Below are 22,098 nucleotides of genomic sequence, written 5' to 3'. Positions count from 1 at the left end.
TTAATTATTTGCCCTAATTTTGGGGTTTATGTCTGCTTTGAAAAATAGGTTAATTTTAACTCATACACAACCAATTCAAATATGGTTATTGTAAGTAATAGAGTGAAGTTGGAAGCTATATTTTTAGAGACCTTTCCTCCATTTTTGTTTCCTTTTGTCTTGCTTTATATGATTTTGTTTTTAGTTATATCTAAATGAAATGATGAGGCTTTTGTATTGTAAAGAGGATACCCAGAGATGGTCTCGATCTATCAGTTTAGATATACATTACATTTTCTCACTACCAATTACCCATGTAAATAACACTTCTTGTTACCTCTTAAATTACAAGTAAGCATCACTGATTAAGACACCTGACATTTTGACCTGTATTTTCTCATAATTCTATTGAGTAGCTATTGTCTCCATTTTGCAGACAATGAACTGAAAGCCAACCATGTCGGGTATCTTTCCTTAAGTCTACCTGCTGCACTTGTTTCACTCTAGGACAAGGCGCTCAGAGTTAAGAACTGCACGCTTCCTACTATCTTCATGTTACTCTGCAATCCTGAACCACTGGCAGTGTGCACGTTGCCGCCCTTTTTCCACCCTACTATCTATTTTGCCTGTTCCAATTCTGCTTTGCTTCTTGTCACTTGCCTAGGCTTTCTGCCTTCCACCCATTTCAGCTCTGTACTTCCCAGGAGACTTCAGGAGACATTCAGTTGGTAATTGCCAAACTAGGAAGAGGAAACAAAAGCTGGAGCCCACGGAAAATTAACCATCCAGTGCATTCAGGAAGTGGTATCAAGAGTCAGGACTATAAGGCTTTGAAGGGAAGGGCTGTGCAACTCTTAGAAACCTAACCAAGTTGTCAGTTGTTTCTTTTATTACACACTTAGCAATGGATTCGATTGACAATTGTATTTTTTCTTCATCATTATTTGTCCTGGTCTACTCATGTTTGCCCTGCTTCTCTGAAAGCAAAATATACTCCCTTCCCACTAACTTTGGACATGCTTTGTCAATGTGATATAAAGCAGTAAGAGTCACCTTAAAATATGTTTGCATGTTTTGACACTATGCGTATAGTCCTTACTTCTAATATGAAAACATGTCCCTAGATCCCTGATGTTTGAAGGTTAGCCAGGAGCCAACCGGCGCTATTGCTGACCCATATTTCCAAGTAGTATGAATAAGAAATAAATATCTATTGTCATAAGCCTTAACATATTAGAGCTGTTTGATAGAACAACAAATTTTGAGGCGGTGTGTGTAAAACAAAATCCTAAAATGTGTGGCATTGGCTTTAGGGATAGGCTGATGGTTGTGAGGAAGGACCCTGTTAGAAGAGATTAGAAAAATGACAATTATGTTAAGCAGAGGCAAAATATTTGGTAAAACTATTTGTCTGTGGCATCTTGGAAGGCAGAAAATGCACACAGGGCAGTTGGCATTTTGGGACAAGAGATTTAGGTAAAGAATGTTGGTATCATGAGTTGGTTTTAACTAGCTACATTTAATAAGTACTAGCAGAGGCAATAAGGTCATAATAGATTTGATCTGCTTGCAAGCAAGGGTGGAAAGGAAAAAGGGACAATCCATGTATTACAGGGACTTGGAGGGTTGTAAGACACATTTCCATCCCCTATAGATAGCCTGGTAAAAGATTCTCAAATTAAGACACTGCCTCAATGCAAAAACTGAATCAAAAGGTCACGGGAAAAGGCCAAACCAAGGGTGCAGCCTTAGTGTTTTTTCTTAAAATCTCTTACTGGCTTGAGTCAGACACCAGTAAGTTCTTTCAGTTTAAAAAATAGTTGAGGGCAGGGGTGGAAAAGAAATGAATCGTTGGTCTCTGAAGGTCTAGTAACCTTAAATTGTCTCTCATTAAGTGTATTTAGAGAGGCATTGCTCATAAAGAACTGAGAATGTTCTTATTTGCACTAATTGGAATCAAATAATTTTAAAAACATTTTAAAGGGTTATATTATAAAATGTTGTCATCAGCCTGGATAGAAAGGAATAGTGTCTGTTGGAAATATAAAATGATCAAGTGATTAAAATGACTCCTATATCCTGCATCTTGCTTTATGTGACATACAGAGATCTAACACTGGAAAATTCGAATACATAGATCACATTAAATGTCACTAAAGTGCCGTAACCCTTTGAGCAAGTGGCATTCACACTGGCTCTTAGTTTCCTTATTTGTAAAAAGACAGCAGGATTAGGCGTTCTCTGAGGTCCCTTTCAGCTTATATTTGATTCTATGACACAAAAATAGTCCTATTTTATAGACTCTCTTAGCTTGTGAAATACAAATTTCTTTCTCTCCGAAAATAAGTAATGAACAGATAGACATTATTTGAGCAAGTTTTCCAAGATTCCAAAAACTTGGAAATGAGAAAAGTTCTTTTGAAAGAATCCTCTGAAGGAATTTCATTATGTAAGGGGACTGGGCCATGTACTTAAATACAAGAAGGCTCCTACAGGACAAGTATTAGTTCCTTAAATGTGCTTAGAATTTTATTCAATTCCCAAATCACAATTTAGTTTCCATAAAAATCATTATATGAGATCCTCAGAGGACCTGGTTGGTATGTGTTTGAATGGTTTTTCATGATCAGGATTAAAATATTGAAGCATATTGCCATGTTCTTTAACAGAATATGTTCCCATAAAAGCAGGACAATTTGGTTCAGTGTTGCAAATAAATCACGTGAAGGCATCTTTCCAAAACAGAGTGAAAACAGCACCTTGCACATGATATATTCAAAGTGTTTTAAAAACTATGTAATATTTCAATTCATACACTATATATTTTTAGTTCCCAAATTTGCCCAATTTATATGTCCCTAAATAAAAAAAAATGTACTATACAACTACCAAACGGGAATCAGGTCATCGTATTATTGTTCAGTAAAAATAACATGTTCAATAGAATTTTAAATAGTCACTGAAGATATCATTAATAATGCATAAGAATTGACTATTTACAAACATTCTAAAAGGTATCCCTCTTGTCTAACTTATATATAAATTTTATGACACTGACATTGGTGGGGACCGTTAACTGCAGTCATTTCTTATAAAAGATCAATAAAACCCAGCTGAAATAGGAGACAGAGCCGAAGTGATTACTTTCATCCCATTTTATGACATTCTCAAGAATCACTCTGAAGATCCTCTCAGGAAACTTCCCTGTAAAGCCCCACAGAATCCACAATTTTAAGCCCTCATATTTAGAATCTGATGTTATTGTTATGTGATATGCACTGAACACTGATAATGAAGTTGATGCTGACTGGAACAAAAATGAACCCAAAGTTAAATAGAACCTAGATGAGAGCTACAGGAGCCACTGAAAATAAATCCATTGGTTCGATCCCGCTTGTCACTTCTAGAAGGTCACCAGAAAGAAGCATCATCCCCAACGCAGAGAAAAGAAAATCGTCTCACTCCCTTTCTCCTTTCCTTACAGTACTAGTCAAGGCTGTGAACCCCACAAAAATACAGAAACAAATGCAGTCATCTGAGAACAGACGACACACTAGTACCACACAAAGTTAGAGTAATGAAATGATGAGAACCCTTTCATCTTTGCACGCTGTATCCATTTTTCCCCCTTAGCTTTCTCCTAAAAGCCTGGAGGCTTCACTCAGATTTTGCTGCCACCTGGGCAAGGATGATATCGATAATTCCAAGCAATTTGAGGTCAATTTAATTTCTCTACCTTTAATCATTTTATTAGTTTAATTTCGTTTCCACCTTGCTGTTCCCTTGTAGATCCTGGCATCCACCCATCTTCTCAAGAAACTGTCCTGCCTGACTGGGTACCAGTGTGTTCCAGGCGATTCACTCCTATTTGTTCTGAATTTGCCTCAGCCAGGGAAGAGCTCCCCGACCCTGAGGCTTTCTTTGCACTCCTTGCTGCTTTACAAGACAGCGCTAAGCTTTCTCTGACTTTTAGTTTGCTCGTCCAACACATCCCCGCCTGACTGACAGCAAGACAAGCAGCTGAGGTAGGAACTACAGGCTGCTACCATTTCTCCCTAGAACTTTCCAAACCTGGGGACAGCAGAAGGGGGATTCCTATCTTTAACCTCCACTGCAAACAAACCTTCTCTTCCTGTTCTGTTCTAGACAAAAAGACATCCTTCGCTTTTCTCATGCTAATTCATTTATTTATCATTGTTAAGGAACTCTCTCTGACCTTTCTAAGGGCTTTGGAAACAATAATTTCCATGCGTTATTTTTAATTTTTAACGTATTTGTCTATTCTGGTTCTTTCCTTTAGCCTACTAACTGTGTTTACCTCTTCAAGCCTAAAAAGAACAGGAAAGCATAACCTACTCCAGTTACCATTTTTTTCCTGAGCTTTCATTATATTTCTCTCATCTTTACCTCAAAACTTCATGCAAGAGCCATCTTCCCTTAAAACCTCTATTGTCTCCCCATCTACTCGTAATTCCTTGCTTGGAACCTATCACTTGCAAGCTTCGCTGAATAAATTTTCTCTTAAAAACGAGCTATGACTTCCTAATCTCCAAAACCACTGGCGCTCATTTCAGAATTTTCTATGGTATTTAACAATATTTAATTGTACTTTGTACTTGAGACTTTGGTTTCTATCTCACTCCCTCACTCTACCTCCTTCCATGACTAGTTTTCCTCTTCAGGTCCAACTATGTGGGTTCTCATAAAGGTCATATTGTTGATTCTCTTTTTCCTTTACCTACTCTCCATAATAGCATCTACCTGTAAAAATTCAGTTACCACTTTTACACGTGAGGTAGCAATTCTCTATCCCTTGCGGCTATGTTTTTCCTAAGTTATAGTTCTTTATTTCGTACTTCTCCCTAGACATTTTCAAAAGGATATGCCACTGAAATGTTAAATTCCCCTAAGTCTGTTAATTGTAATAACAGTCAGGTCCTAGGCTGTAAATCCATAAGTCCTTCCTTATGCATGGATACTTTTCTTTAATAGCTCTTGAATGCATCTTTCTTTTAATTTCTCTTTGACCAGTATGGTTCACACTCCTGTTCATCTCACATTGTCCCCTAAGGGACTGTCCCATCTGCAATTTCCCATGCTTGCCTCCTATAACCTCTTCACACAGCCAGCCTCCCTTTGATGTTCCCCAGCAGGATTAACCTCCCAACAGTACCCTCAGATTGGGTTACTGCATCACTCAAAAACTTCAGTGGTACCGCAGAGTACAAGGCATTTGCAATATTTGACTATACTAAATCTTTCTTGCTCATTTTTATCATTCAAGTTTTAAATTTGCATAATACTCTATCTATATATTACATAAAATACCTGTCCCACAGGATGTTTACATATAAGTAATCAGGTAGATTTGAGGAATTCTCTGCTAAATGATGTGTTTATTTCACAGTTTCTCAGTCTTCACTGTTAATATGCATTTTGGTTTGCTTTAGTTATAGGATACAAAGCTCCCAGACTTGTTTTAGGGCAGAAAGGGGCTTTTTCCCCCCAAGAAGTCTACCTTCCCTTCATTTACTCAATCCTCCTACATAGTCACATGAGGAAATAATGCCCATCCTTCCACACAAATAAACGATGCCTTGTAAAATAAAATCATGGAAGTCTTTCTAATAACTTATGAGAAGGGAAAATCTACCTTCTCTAAACTCTGAAAGCCATTTTATTATACTATGCCGTATCTTATTTTGAAATTATTCACGTCTATCCCCCATCCTGGACTGTAAGTATCTTGAGACCATGAACCATGAATAAATCATATTATATTCTCTATAGTACCTACCACGTAACCTCAGATTAAGTAAATAACTTCATTCCAGGATATATAAAACTTGACACAGGTTGTTTTTGTGTTTTAGAGTACTTCACTTCTTATAGTCCTTTCGAATGAAGAAATTTATGTACATTCAATTATATAAACTGGCACTTAGTAATAACATAAAAATCCTAACATGGAGTTTGTTACTCATACAATCCTAAAATAGACATTGGTGCTAGAATCATTATCTGCAGATAATGACAAAATTTACTCAATGTATTTAGTTTCAATGGCTCAATTTATTTCAGTAAATGGGGTCTGGGATTCACACAGAACTAAATGAAACTAGGTAAACTTTGGTCCCACAGAAAACTTTTTTTTCAACGTTTATTTTTTTGGGGACAGAGAGAGACAGAGCATGAACGGGGGAGGGGCAGAGAGAGAGGGAGACACAGAATCGGAAACAGGCTCCAGGCTCTGAGCCATCAGCCCAGAGCCTGACGCGGGGCTCGAACTCACGGACCGCGAGATCATGACCTGGCTGAAGTCGGACGCTTAACCAACTGCGCCACCCAGGCGCCCCCAGAAAACTTTTTTTAATTAAAAAAAATTTTTAATGTTTATTTATTTTTGAGAGACAGAGTGTGAGCAGGGGAAAGGCAGAGAGAGGGGGAGAGAGAGAATCCCAAGCAGGCCCTACACTGTCAGTGCAGAGCCCGATGTGAGGCTCAAACCCACGAATCATGAGATCATGACCTGAGCTGAAATCAAGAGCCAGAAGCTTAACCGACTGAGCCACGGAGGCGTCCCTCACAGAAAACTTTGTAAAAGCCAGTCAGATTCTAGTCAAACTAATTAGAATTTCTAGTTTCACCCAGTTCCTTTGGGGTCAAACATGTAAAATGTATTACCAAGGACCCTGGGGAATAAAGCTGTATCATGGGATTCCCAGAGGCTCAGAATTCTACCTGGTTCTAAGCTGACCCATCAAAGTGATGGAAATAAATATACCTTTGAATATAGCCCTGTCTTGAGAGGAGTTCAGACTGACTAAGCCATGCTCCTTCAGGACCTAAGGAAAAATGTCCTGAATGACACAGATGCCATCTATGTCTAGAGCTGACTCTCTCAAAAGAAACTGTAACAGAGATCCCCATCCAAATATAAGACACTAAGACATGCTGTAGGTTGAATCACTATTTAAAATATTATGTTCAGTAACACCTGACCTTAAAAGGGGCTACCAAATGAGAAACACTCTTCATCTCTCTTCATTCCCAACCATGCTTATACCTCTCTCTCATTACTATGCATCTCCTGGTAAACCAGGAGATTACAGCAGATTCACTGGTTACAAAAAAATGTTATGAACAACTTTTCTACAATTTTTGGAGCAGTTCTAATTTTAAGAAAATGTTTGTAATGAGGTATGGAGACTTCTAGATTCAAAGGAAAACAATATGTTTATACAGACGATTGTTCTCATGCAGGTAAAATTGAGGTTCCAAACTATGCTCATAGAGCTAGTGAGCTGAAGATGATTCTAGGAATCTATTTGCACGAATTAACAATTCTGTTTTGTTGTTGTTGTTGTTGTTGCTGTTGTTGTTTTGTCTTGCTATGTGGCTAAAGGCAGAGAGAAGAGTGCATGGAGGCCTAGGAGAGAGTAAAATAATCCAGTAAACAAGATGTATGGCATGGTACCCATGCTCAGTCTGCAGATTCTAATGGACAGAGAGTTTGGGACAGAAGCTCAAGAAAACTGTTTTCCCAAAAGACTTTGAAGGTCTGTACACATTGATGTTTTAAGATTCAGAAGATAAAGTTTGGTATATTCAGAAGTTTTAAGATTCAGAAGATGAAGTTTGGCCAGCTTCAGGCCCTCAGTAGTCAATTACTTTTGAGCATCAGAAGACAAGGTCTTTTCCATTGGCAATGTTTTGTTTTTCTTGTTGTTGTTTCCACTGAGGGCATTACTGGTGAGAAGCAGTAGTGGAAAACCTCATTTGATCTCTTTCTGATCTCATGTGATTCCCAGAAATGTTTGATGGAAGATTTTTCAGAGAATTCAAAGTCCTTATAAAAAAATAAAAGGTGAAGAGTCAGAAGAACTGGGATCATTAATATCAACCTGACTCCATATTCAGTTAATATTCAAGAAGTATCAATTGAAAGCCTACTGTATGCCAAGTGCAGTGGCTACAGTGCTGAACAAAACAAATCCCCACCCATGGTTGCGTATTTTAGTGGACGAGAGAGGCAAAAAGAATGTTATAAATATAGACAAGATAATAACAGACTGATACTGTGTAAAAAGGAAAATAAACAGGGTATAATGATAGAGATTCATCATTCACGGGTGGGATAAACAAACAAACAAACAAACAAACAAACAAACAAAAAACAAGCTTGCAAATAAAGTAGCCAGGGGAAGTAAAGGAAGTAAAATGTGGAGGAATTTTTATTTCACTTCCTTCTAAATAGTAGAAGTTGAAGAACCTTCTTCTCTCCCTGACTTCTTCTCAATCCAAAACTTAATTGCAATCAAGATAACTCATCCTCAGTCTAAGAGAAATAAGACTAGATATAATCCCTATGAAGTTCAAAGTTGTTTTTCAAACATAGTTAACCGTTTGTTTTCTGGAAAACATTATATTGGAAAATGCCCCCGTTTTCTGTGATATTCAGCCCCAGGGCTCTTGGATGCTCTAAGGATCAACTCACTGCCTGCTTCATTCTTTCTTGGCTGTGGGTCCCAGGAACTCAGCCTGTTTTCTAGTCTTCTTGTCTGTTGCCTCTCTGTCTTTTTTTAAATTCTACTCTTGTAGTCTTGACTGGAAAGTGTGATAGTTTCCCTAAATCTTTCATTTCTTGACTGTCCTAAAGTTAGACAGAAAACTCCTTTGTTTTGGGGGTTATTATGAATCATCACTGTGGGGAAATACATGGGGATAGTAAAAATGATAAATATGGTAAGTTTTACAGCTTGTAGTATTAACTGTGCTGGTCTTCAATTAGAGATTTTGCCCGTCTCTGAGATGATAATTAAAGTGGAAAATGAATCTCTATCCTGAGTTCTCATTCCTGGAGATAAGCCTTGCAAGTCTCCTCCTTCATTCTAATTGTCTGCCCTCATGATGAAATCAAGACAGAATATTGTGTTTTCATATCTTCTTGTTTCCTGTGGTGATACATTCATTCACTCACTTAACATTTACTGGGTATCTCATTTATGTAAGGCATTAGAAATATAAAGATGACCAGGACACAAAATATTGTCTCTGACCTATGAAATAACTCCATCTAGGAGGTAAATTATGAAGTAGATGGTTACAACAGAGTATGCTATTTTTTTTTCCGTTTCTTTTTTTTTTATTTTTATTTTTTCAATATATGAAGTTTATTGTCAAATTGGTTTCCATACAACACCCAATGCTCATCCCAAAAGGTGCCCTCCTCGATACCCATCACCCACCCTCCCCTCCCTCCCACCCCCCATCAACCCTCAGTTTGTTCTCAGTTTTTAAGAGTCTCTTATGCTTTGGCTCTCTCCCACTCTAACCTCTTTTTTTCTTTTTCCTTCCCCTCCCCCATGGTTTTCTGTTAAGTTTCTCAGGATCCACACACGAGTGAAAACATATGGTATCTGTCTTTCTCTGTATGGCTTATTTCACTTAGCATAACACTCTCCAGTTCCATCCATGTTGCTACAAAGGGCCATATTTCATTCTTTCTCATTGCCACGTAGTACTCCATTGTGTATATAAGCCACAATTTCTTTATCCATTCATCAGTTGATTGACATTTAGGCTCTTTCCATAATTTGGCTATTGTTGAGAGTAGTACAAGTGCCCCTATGCATCAGTACTCCTGTATCCCTTGGGTAAATTCCTAGCAGTGCTATTACTGGGTTATAGGGTAGGTCTATTCAGAGTATGATAAACATCATTAAATGGGTAAATTCAGATTTCTATGGAGAAAGATGAGGAAAACTGAGACCACATGCTGAAGTTAAGGAATTATCTCAAGAGTAGTTGAAGTCACAATGACCTGGGTAAGCTGACTCTTGAAATATAAATGGGATCCACTCCTGGGATGGATTGGGGCCTGGTGGGATAGGGAGTGGTAACAGACGACAAGAAAATATATCAGTTGGTATGTCCCAGAAATAAAACACAGCATGACATCATGATGTAGTTGGAGAGAAATTAGGTGAAAGGGCATATATTCTATTCATCTTAGAGTTTGGGGACTTACATTCTGCTTTTTGAGAAAGGGGATGATTTAGTTAGTTACCATTTTAGAAAATAATCCTAGATATAGAGTAGAGAAGAAGATGATTGAAGAGATGGTTTAACAAAGTAGTTAAATTCTACTGCAGTAATCTAGAAAAGACATGAGAAAACAGTATCCAGGGAGACAGAAGGGCAGATTTATTAAAAATAATAGCTATAATAATTTAATGGATATACAATATAAAAAAGGTAAATTATGACATTAAGGACATAAACTGTGAAAAGAAGGGGAGTAAAGAGTAGAGTTCTTACATACAATTGAAGTTAGGTTGTTATCAGCATAAAATAGACCATTATATCTATAAAATGTTTTATGTTAGCCTGATGGTAACCACAGAGCAAAAACCTATAGAAGATACACAAAAGATAAAGAGAAGGAAATTAAAGCATACCATTAAGAAAACTCACCAATTCATACAAGAAGACAGCAAGAAATGAAAAGAAAAAATAATGGAGCTATAGAATAGTTAAAACAATAAGATGACATTAGTAATGGTATCAATAATTATTTTAAATGTATGGATTAAATTCTTAGTCAAAAGTCATGGAGTCACCCAAACCAAATGGAAACAAAAAAGAAAAAAATATGCTACTTATAAGAGACTCACTTCAGTTTTAAGGATCCACATAGGCTTAGAGTGAAGGAATGGAAAAAGATTTCCATACAAATGCAAATCTAAAGAAATTGGAGTGCTATATTTACAGCACTCAAAATATATTTTAAGTCAAAAACTCTAGGAAGAGAAAAAATCATATAATGGTAAAATGGTCAATTCATCAAGAGGATATAACAATTATAAATACATATATGAAGCCAAAAATGGACCCCCTAACTGCAGTAAGCAAACACTAACAGATATAAAGAGGAGAAAAAGACAGTAATACAATAATATTAGAGGATTTCAATACCCAACTTTCAACAATGGATAGATCATCCAGACAGAAAATCAATCAGGAAACACTGGACTTGAAATATACTTTATCCAAATGGACCAAACAGCATATACAAAGCATTCCACCCAACAGCAACAAAATCCACATTCTTCTCAATTGCACACAGAACATTCTTTAGGGTAGATCATATGTTAGGTGACAAAACAAGTACTAACAAATTTAAGACGACTGAAATCATACCAAGTATTTTTTTCAACCAGAATAGAATTAAACTAGAAAGCAATAACTGGAAAAAAATTGGAAAATTCACCAACATGTGGCAATTAAAGAATATATTTCTCAAGAACCAATGAGTCAAAGAAGAAATAAAAACATTATCTTGTAGGGTGTCTGGGTGGCTCAGTCGGTTAAGCATCCAACTCTTGATTTTGGCTCAGGTTATGATCTCATGGTTCATGGGATTGAGCCTGCACTGACAGTGTAGACCCTACTTGGGATTCTCTCTTCCTCTGCCCCACCTCTGCTCATATACTCTCTCTCTCAAAATAAATAAATAAACTTAAAAAAATTTTAAATATCTGGAAACAAACAACAACAACAACAAAATGGAAACACAACATGCCAAAACTTATGGGAAGTAGCAAAAGTAATTCCTAGAGGGAAGTTTATAGCAATAAACATCGACTTTGAGAAAAAAGAAAGATCTGAAATAAACTAACTTTAAAACTCAAGGAACTAAAAGAAGAAGAACAAATAAGCCCAAAGTTAGCAGAAGGAAAGAAATAACAAAGATTAGAGCAGAAATAAGTTAGAGACCAGAAAAAAATTAGAAAAGATCAATGAAACTAAAAGTTGGTTTATTTGAAAAGATAAACAAAACTGAAAAATCTTTGGCTAGACTAGGATAGGAAAAAAAGAACATTCAAACAAATTACATCAGAAATGCAAGAAGAGACATTACCACTGATAGCACGGAAATACAAAGGATCATGACACCACTATGAAAAGTTATATGCCAACAAATAGGATAAACTAGAAGAAACATACAACCTAATATGACTGAATCTTGAGGAAAGAGAAAATCTGAACAGATTAATGACAATTAAGGTGATTGATTCAGTAAGCAAAACTTCCCAACAACAAAAAGGCCAGGACAAGATGATTTGAGTACTGAATTCTAACAAATATTTAAAAAGAATAAATGCCAATCCTTCCCAAATGCTTCCAAAATGTTAAAAAAAAAAGAGGGGGTTGAGTGGGGAAACACTCCCAAACTTATTCTATGAAACCAGCATCACCCTGATGCCAAAGTAAGATCAGGACACTATAAGAAAATAAAATTAAACATCAAATTCCCTGATGAACATAGATGTAAATATTTGCAACAAAACATTAGCAAACAAATACAATAGCACACACCATGAACAAGTGGGATTTATCCCTAGCATGCAAGGATAGTTCAGTATACACAGATCAATAAATCTGATACACCACATAAAGAGAATGAAATGTAAAAATCATATGATCTTCTCAGTAGATGTAGAAAAAGCATTTAACAAAATTCAACATCTTTGCATGATAAAAACTCTCAAGAAATTAGGAATAGAATGAATGTACTTCAAAATAATAAAGACCATATATGATAATCCCAGAGCTAATGTGATATTCAACAGAGGAAAATTGAAAGCTTCCTCTAAGACCAGAAACAATACACTGATATCCACTCTCACCACTTCGATTCAACAGTACCAGAAGTCCTTGCCAGAGCTATTAGGCAAGAAAAAGAAATAAAAGGCACCCATATTAGAAAGAAAGAAGTAAAACTATTTCTATTTTCAGATGATATGAATTTATACATAGAAAATCCTAAATAATTCATCCAAAAACTTAAAATTAATCAAGATTCAAATTCAATACACAGAAATCAGTTGTTATTTCTATATGCTACCAGTAAACTATCTGAAAAAGAAATTAAGAACAAAATCCCATTTACATCAAAACAATCAAATACTTAGGAGTAAATTAAACCAAGGAGGTGAAAGATCAGTGCACTAAAAACTATAAGACTTTGATGAAAGAAATTGAAGAAGACAGAAATAAGTGAAAACATATCTGCAGTAAATAAAAAGAATTAATAATTTTAAAGCAACCTAAACACTCACTGCAATCCCTATCAAGATACCAATAGCATTTTTTTTAATATATAGAAAATTATAATCCTAAAACTCATATGGAACCACCCTGACTGGCCAAAGCAATCTTGAGAAAAAAGAACTAACCTGAAGGCATCATACTTCTGATTTCAAACTGTAAAACAAAGCTAGCATAATCAAAACATTATGGTATAATCATAAAATAGACACATAAATCAATTATAACAGAGTCACAAACCCAGAAATAAATCCACAGATATATGGTCATTAATATTTGACAAGGAAGCCAAGTACACTGAATGGAAAAAGGATAGCTTTTTCAATAAATAGTTTTGGGATAATTGGATTATCACATGCAAAGCAATGAGACTGGGCCTCTATCTTACACCACTCACAAAAAATAACCTGAAATTGGGGCGCCTGGGTGGCGCAGTCGGTTAAGCGTCCGACTTCAGCCAGGTCACGATCTCGCGGTCCGTGAGTTCGAGCCCCGCGTCGGGCTCTGGGCTGATGGCTCGGAGCCTGGAGCCTGTTTCCGATTCTGTGTCTCCCTCTCTCTCTGCCCCTCCCCCGTTCATGCTCTGTCTCTCTCTGTCCCAAAAATAAATAAACGTTGAAAAAAAAAATTAAAAAAAAAAAAAAAAAAAAAAAATAACCTGAAACTGATTAAAAACTTAAAACATAAGAATGAAATCCTAAAACTCTTAGAAGAAAACACAGGGGAAAATCTCCTTGAATTGGTCTTCACAATTACTTTTGGGGGGCGCCTGGGTGGCGCAGTCAGTTAAGCGTCTGACTTCAGCCAGGTCACGGTCTCGCGGTCCGTGAGTTCGAGCCCCGCGTCGGGCTCTGGGCTGATGGCTCAGAGCCTGGAGCCTGTTTCCGATTCTGTGTCTCCCTCTCTCTCTGCCCCTCCCCCGTTCATGCTCTGTCTCTCTCTGTCCCAAAAATAAATAAACGTTGAAAAAAAAAATTAAAAAAAAAACAACAAAAAAAAAACAATTACTTTTGGGATATGACACTAAAGCACAGCAAACAAAAACAAAAAATAAAAGTAGGACTACACCAAACTAAATTAAAAAATCAATAAAATAAAAATTCAACCTATAAAACTGGATAAAATATTTGCAAACCATCTCTATAAAAAGGGGTTAATTAATATCTTGTATATACAGAACTCATATAGCTCAAAAGCAAAAAAAAAAAAAAAAAAAACCCAAAAACCAACAACAACAAAAAACACATTCCAATTAAAAATTTGGCAGAGGACCTGAATAGACATTTTTCCCAATAAGGCATACAAATGGCCAACAGATATATGAAAAGATACTCAATATCACTAATCCTTGTGGCAATGCAAAACAAAACCACAATGAGATATCACATAACACCTCTTAGAAGGACTATTATTATTACTATATTTTATAAGTTTTTTTTAATTGAAGTGTCATTAACATGCAGAGTTATATTAGCTTCAAGTGTATAAAGTAACAATTCAACAATTCTATACTCAGAGCTCATCAAGATAAGTGTACTCTTAATCCCCTTTATCTGTTCCACCCATTCCCCCACTTATGGCCCCTGTGGCAACCACCAGTTTGTATTTAAGAATCTGTCTTTTGTCTCTTTTTTCTTTGTTCATTTGTTTTGTTTCTTAAGTTCCACACTGAGTGAAATAATATGGTATTTCTGTTTCTGTTAGCATTATACCCTCTAGTTCCATCCATGTTGTTGTAAATGGCAAGATCTCATTCTTTTTATGCCTGAGTAATAATCCATTGAATATATATACCATATCTTTATCCATTCATCTATGGATGAACACTCGGTTGCTTTCATGTCTTGGCTATTGTAAATAATGCTTCAATAAACATAAGGATGCATACGGATGGCCAATAGACACATGGAAAGATGCTCAACATCACTAACCATCAGGGAAATGCAAACCAAAGCCACAATGAAATACCACCTTATACCTGTCAGGTAGGCTAAAATAAACAAATTTAAAAATTTTTAAAAATAAAAAAAAAAAGGAACAACAGTGTTGGCAAGGATGTGGAGAAAAGGGAACCCTTCTGCACTATTGGCGGGAATGCAAACTTGTGCAACCACTATGGAAAACATTACGGAGTATTGTCAAAAATTTTAAAATAGAATCACCATATCATTCAGTAATTCCACTACTGGATATTTACCCAAAGAAAACAAACAAACAAAATAGTAATTCAAAAGGTATATGTACTCCTATGTTTATTGCAGCATTATTTACAATAGTCAAGATATAGAAGGCAAATTATTAACAAGAGAAGAATGAGCAAAGATGCAGAGGAAAGGGAACCTTGGTGTACTGGTGGTAGGAATATAAATTAGTAAAGCTACTATGGAAAACAGCAAGGAGATTCCTCAACAAATTAAAAATGGAATTATCATAAGATCCAGCAATACCAATTCTGGGTATATATCCAAAGGGAATAAAATCACTATCTCAAAGAGATATCTGCTCCCCCATGTTCACTGCAGCATCTATTCACAATAGGCAAGACATGGAAACAACCTAAGTGTCTATTGATGGTTAAATGAATAAACAAAATGTGAGATATACAACATGTATGTGTGTGTGTGTGTGTGTGTGTATATATATATATATGCACATATATATATACGTATATATATACATATATATGTATACATATACATATATGTATACATATACATATACATATACGTATACATATATATATGTGTATATATATATATGTATATATATATATACAAACACAAATATATACAGACAGATAATGAAATACTATTCAATCATTAATAAAAGGGGGGGGTGCCTGGGTGGCTCCGTGGGTTAAGTGTCCGACTTCAGCTCAGGTCATGATCTCGTGGTCCATGGGTTTGAGCCCCACGTCGGGCTATGTGCTGACAGCTCGAAGCCTGGAGTCTGCTTCGGATTCTATGCCTCCCTCTCTCCCTCTGCCCCTCCCCCACTCACCCTCTGTCTGTCTGTCTCTCCCTTAAAAATAAATAAACATTAAAAAATTGAAAAAACAAGAAAAAGAAAATTCTGCTACTAATGCCAACATGGATGGATGTTGAGGGCATTATGCTAAGTGAAATAAATCAGACAAAGAAATAAAACACTGTATGATCTCACATATGCAGAATCTAAAAACAGTGAACTCATAGAAACAGAGAGTGGAATGGTGGCTGCTAGAGGTTGAGGGATGTGGGAATTGGGGAGATGTTAAATAAGAGTACTAATGTCCACTGATAAGATGAATAAGTTCTGGGGATTTAATATAGAGTATAGACTATAGTTAACAAAACTTTATTATATACTTCAGAGTTACTAACAGAATAGATGTTAAATATTCCCACCACAAAATAAAAATGGTAATTATATGATGTGATGGAGGTGTAACCTACCCCTATTGTGGTAATCATTTTACCATATTTAAATGTATCAAATCATCACAGTGTAGCAGCGCCTGGGTGGTTCAGTTGGTTAAGTGTTGGACTCTTGATTTCGGCTCAGGTGATGACCTCATGGTTTGTGAGATGGAGCCCTGTGTCCAACTCCACGCTGACAGAGTGTGGAGCGGGCTTGGAATTCTCCCTCTCACTCTCTCTATGCCCCTCCCCTGCTCTCTCTCAAAATAAATAAACTTAAAAAAAATCACATTTTACATCTTAACACATCTTACACAACAACTAACACAATGTTATATCTCAATAAATCTGAGAAACACACACACAGTGGATCAATACAAAGTTTAGAATAACTGTTACCTCCTTTGGGAGCAGGTTGGAGAGGAAACAGGAGGGGAATAAAGTCATTTCAAGGGATGTTTCTAGTAAAATCTCCAGCTGAATGGTAGGTTTCTGGATATTTATCATATCAATATGCATTCTAATTTATGTAAATGTTACTTAAAATGTTTTGTATTTATCACATATGTTTCAGTGATAAAGAAAATACATAGTAATAGTAATGTTATTTTATATTTCTCATCTTAGTAGATGAGAAAACTATAGCAAATGTGTATTATTTTCCTTCCTTCCATTTCTTGCATTTTGTTTCCTTTTCAATGTGACACACTTTAATTCTTTAAAAAAATAGGGGCGCCTGGGTGGCGCAGTCGGTTAAGCGTCCGACTTCAGCCAGGTCATGATCTCGCGGTCCGAGAGTTCGAGCCCCGCGTCAGGCTCTGGGCTGATGGCTCAGAGCCTGGAGCCTGTTTCCGATTCTGTGTCTCCCTCTCTCTCTGCCCCTCCCCCGTTCATGCTCTGTCTCTCTCTGTCGCAAAAATAAATAAACGTTGAAAAAAAAATTTAAAAAATAATAAATTGATAACGTTATAATAGTACAAAGTACCCTTGAGAAGAAAGAGAAAAATGATTTGTTAGTTTTCTGTTTTCCAGAAATTAAAAGTTCAGTTAGTGAGGGCTGCACCTAATTATCTATGATTGTTTTTCAAGTACATTTGCTGTACTCAAATAGATAATTGTAGCAAAAATCCAATAACTAGTAAACAGATTTTTTCATATAAGTATTAGGTTTACTGCTAGGTACAAATTAAAAAAAAAAAATCTCTGGAGCTATTTGCCATTTAAAAAGAAGAGCAGGACCATGTCAGCATAATTAAAAACACAATGAAACTTTACTTTTTTAAAAATAAAGCTTTAATTTAAAATGATTAGATTATTTAAAATGCACATGTCCTCAATATAAAAGAAACTGAATTTTTTATCCAATTAGTGAAAGCGCATAGTCAAAATACTAAAAAATGAGGTAAATTGTTTTTTACCTAGAAGCATAATAAATCAGAAGCAAACTCTGTCAAATGTTAGTCATTGAGAACATCAATCTGTACAATGACTCTGCTGTCAACTTCAGGTTTGAGGCTTAATCATTTTAGAAGCAAGAAAGCCATGAGTCATATTTTACCCAGGAGGCACTTGAGAACACAATATTCATGCTGTTACCCTCATAAATTTCTTGACAATTTGCCTCAAGGTCAATTGGCAATGAAATAATAGAAATTTTAAATTTTGAACAGATTATATGAAGGTGGATTTAATGAATATGTAACCTGCACTGTCATTTGGTCTCATGTACATATCCTTTGGAAGATACCACATAGCCTGCAAAACTAGTAAAACACACAATAGTCCTGAAGTATACTTAACAAGTAATTACATGGCATATAAGCACTGAATAACATCAGAATGTGTGACTCCGAATCATTTTTTCTAAAGGGTTAGCTTTTGGAGTTTTTAAAGAATGTTTCATATGCAAAGAAACATAATTCATTAATTTATGATACCTACATGGATGTTATCACGTCATGCACCATATTTATTTAAAGACCATGATGCAAAATGGTAATAAGGCAAAATTGCCTACTAAATATTCCCCCCTCTGTATCCACCTCTCTAAATAGTTCCCTTTCACATTGACTCTTGGCTTGGCCATGTGACTTACTGTGTATGTATTAGTCTGTACAGGCTTTCCTGAAATATCATAGGCTGGGTGGCTCAAACAGCAGAAAGTTATTTTTTCACACTTCTGGAGGCCGGAAACCCAAGATCAGGGTGCCAGCATGGTCGAATTCTGGTGACAACCTTCTTTCTGGCTTGCAGAAAGCCACCTTCTATGTGCTCACATGGCCTTTTCTTAATGCATGTGTGCAAAGAGATATCAAGCTTTCTGATTTCTCTTTGTGTAAGGGTAACAATTCCATCAGACCTCATCCCCACCCTCATAACCCAGTTACTTCCCAAAGGCCCCATCTCCAAATACCATTACATTGGGAATGAGGAGTTTAATAAATGGACTGAAGCAGGGGAACTCACAAGTATTCAGTCTGTAACATTATGGCCAATGGAACAACAGCAAATATGACACAGAGACTTCAAGACCATTTGTGCATTTGAGTCCCTCCTTTCTTCTTGTTTTCTGGACCCCCATCATCACTACCCAAGAAAGGAGACTGAGGTAGCCCACTGGGTAATAAGAGACACGTGGCCTTATTCCGTCTTTGTTCTTGCTGATCCAGACTAACTTAGCTCACGAATAAAATGACCTGATAGCTGATGATCAGTTTTACCACACTCTGAGACAATTATAATTGCAGATTACTACCACTCTCCCCACCTCACCGGGCCTTTCAAATACTAAAGTATTCCTCCTTGGACACTGTGGCATGAATTAGTGATTCATTAGTGGAATACCACTATTCTACATATTCCTCCTTGGACACTGTGACATGAATTAGTGATCACCTTAAATAGTTCTACTATCAAACTTCTGCCAAAAGAAGCTTCCTTCATTCCAGCATTTGATTCACAAATATTTTCAAACTACATGGAAAGAGGTCAACAGGCTAAGATTAGGGACACAACCATGGAACAAGATGCAGCACATGCATTCACACAGTATGTAATTCGTTGGAAGATAACAATAAAAAAAAGGGGCCGGGGCGCCTGGGTGGTCAGAAAGTTAGGCATCCGACTTCGGCTCAGGTTATGATCTCATGGTTTGAGAGTTCGAGCCCCACATTGCGCTCTGTGCTAGCAGCTCGGGGCCTGGAGCCTGCTTTGGATTCTGTGACTCCCTCTGTCTCTGCCCCTCTCCTGCTCACACTCTGTCTTTCTCTGTCTCCCAAAAAATAAATAAATATTAAAAAAAAATGTTAAAGGGGTGGAGAATAATACCCTGTGGCAGCTTTTCTCAACTGCAATGATCTGAACCAGCAAATACAGAAATGACTTGAGTGACTATTTTCTCAGTTGTCTCAAGTATGTTACATAAACAGTGTGTACCTCAGTGTATAGACAGTAAGTTAATTCAATCCATTCTAAGACTTATGGCATTAAGAGTAATTGTCTCATCAAACTCCAGTTGAGAAAAAAAACAGTCTGTATCAATAACCATTGCACTAGGAAGTACAAACAAACCAGCCTGAAGAGATTATAAATATATTTTGGTTGAGCCTTTATTGATGAACATGAACAGTCAAAGTGAAAAGAAAAGAGGAAAATAATCAAATAAGAATATTTTGGGGGCTCCTGGCTGGCTCAATCGGTAGAGCATGCAACTCTTGATACCAGGGTTGTGAGTTCAAGCCCCATGGTGGGCATGGAGACTATTTTAAAAAGGGGGTGGGAGGCGGGGATGCTTGGGTGGCTCAGTTAGTTGAGCGGCCAACTTCGGTTCAAGTGAGGATCTAATGGTTCGTGGGTTCGAGCCCCACATCACGCTCGCTGCTGTCAGCACAGAGACTACTTCACTTTGCATCCTCTGTCCCCCTCTCTCTGTCCCTCCCCTGCTTGCACTCTCTCTCAAAAATAAATAAACATTTAAAAAAATAAGTAAGAAAAACTAAAGAGTATTTCGCACAGAGTCTTGGGAGGAGAGATGCTAGTACACTTGTAAAACTAACAGATAAAATTGATTCCCTCTTTCTGATAGCTAACCAATGATGCCCCAGAAAACAGCATAGCAAAGTCCAATACAGACTAAAATTATAATCACTTGGAAGAACTAACACACCGAATGAGAAACACAGTTTCATCCTTATAAAGTGTTTCCGAAAGTAAGTTCAATGTAATGGATAAGAAATGGATGTTACGATTTTTTTCACTGTTGCTGATAGCCTCTTAGTCTACATAATTTTAACTTACACTAAGGAAAAGAAAGTGTATTGATTAAATGTTAATATAAAATGTTTTATTGCTAAGAACCACTAAGAACTACCAGTAGAAAAACAACAAGAACAGCAAAATAAAAACCCACATTTGCTGGCAACTTGCCTAGTCTTTAAGTAACAGTGCATCACTTTCCTGAATTAGGTTTAATTTTATTCAACGTTCTCGGATTCTTATCTTCAGTGTTTATTCTGTCTATGTTGATGACATGGTCTTACTAGATATTTCAGAAGTAGCCTCAAGAAACAACGGACTCTATTGCCAATTACTGTCTGAAAGAATAGCTCAGTATTAATTACACCAAACCTAACTCATCGTTTTGGGTAGCTATTCTTCTACAGGTACAAAATGCTAAAAATTCTATGCAACAGGTTAGCTTTATTATACATGGGAGTATTATATAGCAAAATCATCCTGACATGCTTATTACACTGCTCAAAATTCTAAATTTTATAAGAGCCTTGTAAGTTATTTTATGATAGAGGTGATAGAAATGGAAACTTCCTGCCTACAAAACATCCCAGAATTCTGTAACTTTATTAAAGCTTTAATTCAAATAGCTGACTAGATCCAAAACTGCATTTGAATTAAAGTCCTTGGACTACTTACTATAAAGTACCCTTGCAGAACCATATTGATACAGAGATGGTACATTCTTCCCCTAGATAAGAATACAAGCAAGGCTCTGAGTTGTATGTAACAATGCCATTTTCACAATCCACCGAATTAGAATATAAAGTGGATCTATCTTACTGCAATAGGTGATACAGAACTGCCAAACACTTCAGTCTTAATTATTTGCTATACAACTTTAGTCCAAAGTCAAGATCAAGAATTTTCTGTAAATTTGCATTTGGATATAACCCGTCTGCTGTAAGTACATAATGATGAAAAATAAAACCTGAAAAGAGAAACTCAAAGCAAATAACTAATCTAAATGAAGATGATGATGATGATAAGAAGAACAATAAACAAGTAACAACAACAAGAAACATTTCCATCGACCAGAAGCACGGTGTGGTAAAACATGAGTCTGCTGGAATCTGGAACCAGAAGCTGTCAATGAAGCAAAAGTTCATCTTCTGTACAATAGAGGGGAGAACTTGAGCAAGTGTTCCATGCAACACCAGTTATTAGAGACTTGCGCAATGATGTAAGCTGGGTGCCAGTCCAGGCCTGTCTTCTCCTCCCTCAATTCCTCCTGAGTGGAGGAAGAAAAAAGCAAACCATTGCCCATCACAACCGGAACAATATTTCTTGACATTAGAGCCAATGGGACACAGGCGGA

General features: G+C 36.6%; 1 protein-coding gene across 1 annotated transcript in view; it reads right to left on the bottom strand.

Moving 5' to 3' along the window:
- Positions 1–22,098, bottom strand: part of SLC16A7 (solute carrier family 16 member 7) — a 193,471-nt gene that overhangs the window by 102,239 nt on the left and 69,134 nt on the right. The gene's annotated exons all lie outside the window — the stretch shown is intronic.

Source organism: Prionailurus bengalensis, chromosome B4 (assembly GCF_016509475.1).
Source record: "Prionailurus bengalensis isolate Pbe53 chromosome B4, Fcat_Pben_1.1_paternal_pri, whole genome shotgun sequence".
NCBI classification, from domain to species: Eukaryota; Metazoa; Chordata; class Mammalia; order Carnivora; family Felidae; genus Prionailurus; species Prionailurus bengalensis.
This window is presented reverse-complemented; position numbering and strand designations above follow the sequence as displayed.